Source organism: Arachis ipaensis, chromosome B08 (assembly GCF_000816755.2).
Source record: "Arachis ipaensis cultivar K30076 chromosome B08, Araip1.1, whole genome shotgun sequence".
NCBI lineage: Eukaryota > Viridiplantae > Streptophyta > Magnoliopsida > Fabales > Fabaceae > Arachis > Arachis ipaensis.
In genome coordinates, this window is record NC_029792.2 from 21092500 (window position 1) to 21097603 (window position 5104).

Sequence of the window (5104 nt, forward strand, 5' to 3'; positions counted from 1 at the left end):
TTTTTTTATACCAAAGGTAGGAGATTCGAACCCACAACCTCTTAATTGACTATGGAAAGACTATGTTATTTGAGTTATAATTCATTGGTTTTTTCTTTGGTTTACTTGAGAGGCTCAATAATGAAAAAGACACCAACTCAAAAAAAACTTAGTGTCGTGCTAACTCTTAAAATTATCAATTAAGATCATTTAAATGAACAAAAAGTTAATAGAATAATCAAGTGAGAGATTAATCATTTTAAAATTAAGATAAAAAACTCATATATGATCAAACTTATAAATTCAATTGTAATTAATCTTTTATTTTATCAATTTTCTCACTTTTAGAATATCTAAATTCTCTCTAATAATGTACTAAAATTACAATTAATTAATGTAAGGATCTCACTAGGGAGACAATAGACTATTGAGTTACAAAATAAACATCCCAAAAGTTTCGGCTGATGGGAAAAGATAATACTAATGATTATATATCTAATACTCCCTAAACTTCCATTGTACACATTGTATAAATATTTCATTGGCTACTCATACTTTCCCTTAATATAAATATTTCTCTCAACAACAATTCAAATCTTAAATATGAGAGAGTATAATGAAAAGTGAGAGATCACAATTGACACCATTCAATTTTTTTTTCACTGAAGAAGATCTACTCCCTACAATGTCAACTAAGTCGCACAATATTAGTAATCATAAAAAGAGTAACACTAATCATTGACATCAAAATGGAAGAAGATTATAGCAAGATACCGCATCTAAGAAACCATGATTGCATTAGTATTATTGTAAAGTTGAATAGTTGATAATCTATTGGTTCTCAAATTTTCATGTACACTTTTAATTTGAACGAAGTTGCGGTATTGATGGCGTGTGCATTTGTGATTTGGTGTGCTCTTCTATTAGCCCTTCAAATTGTGTATGTTGGAGGGAATGGGAACCAAGTATTGTATTGTCCACTATTCATGGTTTTGGTTCTCAGAAGGTGCATCCAATGAAAAACCACTATAATAATCGAGTGTTTCTAGTCTAATTAGGAATCAATTATTACTACAACTCAAGCCATATAATATACAAGAAAAACCAATTTTATTGCCTATCACAAGCTTTTTTAAGGAATCATTCTTATTTTGAATACTTATCACCGTAAAATTTGTAACTACTTGCAATACATTAAAATTTTACAAACTAAACCATAAAACTCGTAACAACTTTTTGTGTACTAATTTTTAAAAAATCAATGAAGTTTTTAAAATCAATTAAACTCACTTCAATTATTTTTTTTATTCAAAACATTCAAAATTCATGTCAAAAACACATCTAAAATTAAATAAACAACATAAACACATTTAAAATTATGTATTAACACATCTAAATTATTCTCATTGTAGTTCTAAATTACATATTGAACACAGAAAAATTAAACTCAAATACACATCCAAAATTATAAGAATGCACTCTAAATATTTTATCAACACATCCAAAACTCATGTAAAAAAACTTATATATGTACATAAGAACATAATGAACAACATAAACACATCCAAAATTAAGTATTGACACATCCAAATTAGGTTAACATTACAACTCCCAAATCAAACATATGAGCGCAAAAAAAAATTATAATCACAAATACATTTAAAAAAAACACAGACACTTCCAATATTATATATAAATTTAAAAAAATAGAATTTTTTATTAAGCGAAAAAAAGGGTAACATATCTTCATGAATGAACTCAACCAAATTTTTTTAGAATTTTGCAAGCAGAAATACCAGAGACAGAAGGAGTGCGACGTGGGGGAAGAGACAAGGGGAGGCGCGGGAGAAGGGAGCGGTTGTGCGTGGCGCGAGGGAGGAGACCAGGGACGGAGAAGACAGTGGCGGATCTACGGGGGGCCTAAGGTGGCCATGGTCCCCCCAAAATTAAAAAAAAATAGTAAATAGTAATAATTAATAATATTAAAAAAATATAAGTTACAAAATTTTATAAATTAAAATAATTAAAAACTGCACTATGTATTAGATATTTGAATTATTATTGCTCTTGTTAACAAATAGCTCATTCTAATAATTAATAAAAATGGTTCTATTATACTAGCCCAAGCCCATACTATTAATTAAAGTAACACTAGTACATTTTTCAAATATTTGTTTCAAACCATCGGAGGCATCAGCGCCACTTTTCTCTCTCTTTTAGTGGTTTCTAAACTTTTGGTCTTCTACTCTTCTCATTCTAATTTTCTTTCCATACCAAAACAAGACATATGAAGAAAAATCATTGAAGAGAAGTGAACAGCAAAATATTAACCATTGAATGCACAACAAAAATTCAAAGAGGTATATTTCAATTTTTTTAAGTTAATAACAATGTCAAGTATTATTTATATTATTTATTTAAAAGGAGAGGAGCCCATCGATGGAGGAGGCGCGGAGGTGTACGCAGGGGAAGTGCGCGTCGCGGGGAGGAACGCGTCGCCGAAGGAGGAGATCGTCGCAGAGGAGTGCCCAACGCAGGAGAAGACGAAAACGGCCACAGATGAGGAGGGAGAGGTGATGCAGCTCTGGATCTTTACGGAGCGAAGATTTTACTAGTGATTTAAGATGGTTTAAGATTTATTTTAGAATTTTAAATTCGAAATTTTGAATTCTAACTAATTTGATTTTTGGATGTAAAAGGATACCTAGTTGAATTGTTCATGAAGAATCTTATGTCATCATTTATAATTCACATGTTATCAAAATGATTTTTTTTTATCAAAGATAAGAGACTCGAACCCGCAATCTCTTAATTGAGTATGGGGAGACTATGTCATTTGAGCTATAACTCATTGGCTTATCAAAATGATTTTACATTAACTTTGGTGTCATAAATAATAAATAAGAACTCAAAATATTTCTCTCTTCTTTATTAAAAAGAACTAACTTTAGTTCTTAATATAGTCTCACTTAATTAATCAATTAAAATAATTAAATCTAATATAGTTAAAAATGCTAATCAAATTATAAAATTAGTCGTTGTAAAATTAGCCGTTGCAAAATAAGTGAAAAACGACAAGCTCTTTATGAGATAGCATGTGAGAAAATAATTAATAAGTGGTTTACTTAATGGTTTCTTGTATTCGTAGAGTTAAGTAGTATGTTTTATTTTTATCGCGTATTACCATATGTGATGTAGTCCGTTCTATTCATTTGTGACGTAATTTTTTTAAATTAGTCAATATTATTGTGCCGTTATTGTTTATGAAAGCGACCCTTGCAAAACTAGCCGTTTTAAACTTAGACAAGAAAAAACTAGCCGTTAAGTAGCCATTGCAAAACTAGTCGTTGAGAAGTAGCTACTTGTTGCGGACACACTTATAAATATCAACTATCAATGATTCAGCAACTCTATTTCAAATTTAGTTTCTCACCTCAAAAGAATACCAAAAAATACATCTTAGGATATGGCTAGAAATTTTGATGATATTTTTAATGAGGTTTTGTGTGGTAAAAGAAGATGCCGAGATAACGCACTTATGGATAATTGGATCGATGAGTGTTTATTCGATGATTCAGAAGAAGAAGATATCGATAGAAGCTCTATCTCAACTCTTCGTAGATAGATCAACAGAAATCGAGAAGAAGGACATGATCGCCTTTTCCAAGATTACTTTACAGATGAGCCGATGTATAATCCTGATATTTTTCGACGGAGATTTCGAATGAGAAGACATGTGTTCTTTCGGATAGTAGACACTCTATCAAATGTTTATCCGTATTTTCAACAGAGGGTCGATGCAACTGGGAGAAGAGGCTTGTCACCACTCCAAAAATGCACTGCTGCAATACGGATGTTAGCATACAGCATAGCAGCTAATGCTGTTGATGATTATGTGCGCATAGGCAAGAGCACTACAATTGAATGCTTGAAAAAATTTGTTGAAGGTGTCATTTCGGTGTTCGAGGATAAATACTTGTGAAAACCAAATTCAAATGATGTACGACGCCTACTACAAATGGCGGAGGGTCGTGGCTTTCTTGGCATGTTGGGTAGCATTGACTGGATGCATTGGCAATGGAAAAATTGTCCAAAGGCGTGGAAAGATATGTACATGAGTCATTATCTTGGGGTTGCAATCATAGTACTTGAGGTTGTAACATCTTCAGTTGTAGCATCTTCAAACCTCTGGATATGACATGCATTCTTTGGAGTTTCTAGTTCAAATAACGATATCAACGTGTTAGATTATTCACCAGTATTCGATGATATTCTAAATGACCGTACTCCGAAAGTAAATTATACTATTAATGGTAATAATTATACTATGAGATACTATTTAGCAGATTGTATTTATCTTGAATGGGCCACATTTGTCAAATCAATCTCAAAATCACAAGAAAAAAATGCAAGTTATTTGCACAATACCAAGAAGGACAAAGAAAAGATGTGAAGTGAGTATTCGGAGTGTTGCAAATACGTTTTGCAATTATACGTGGTCCAGCGCACTTTTGGGAAAAAAAGAAGCTTGCAAACATAATAAGAGCTTGTATTATATTGCATAATATGATTGTTGAGGATGAAAGAGACACTTATGCAGAAAACTTTGCTCAAAGTTTAGAGTATGACAATGTCGAAAATGACTTATCATAACCTCAGCTGGGAGAGGAAGATTTTGCACCATACCATCAATTTCTCCAAAGAAATGCCTAACTTTGAAATAGGCAGCAGCATAGACAGTTGAAAGAGGATTTGATTGAACACATATGACAATTTCACAATGATTGTCGTCAACTATAGAGTTTAACTATGTTTTTCTTTATATTAAGTAATTTTACAAATTAGTGTAATCTTAAATTATATATTGTGTATTATTGTTATATATGAATTTTTTAATATTAATATTTTTAATAGTGAATTATTTTTGAATTTATAAATTTAAATAATATTATTGTAAAAAAATAACAACTATATTAAAAAAAAAAAAAACAGAGGGGGTTCGGGAAGAAGAGAGGGAAGGGTCCTCGCTGTCGCCGCCGTTCAACAACACGAGAATCAGTTGCAGTTCCGCTTTCAAATGTCAGGGCCGCCGTTGCTCGTCGTCGTTCAGTGGTTGGATCTCGCC

General features: G+C 31.7%; 1 pseudogene; it reads left to right on the forward strand.

Moving 5' to 3' along the window:
- LOC107610711 lies at positions 2370-4707 on the forward strand (annotated as a pseudogene).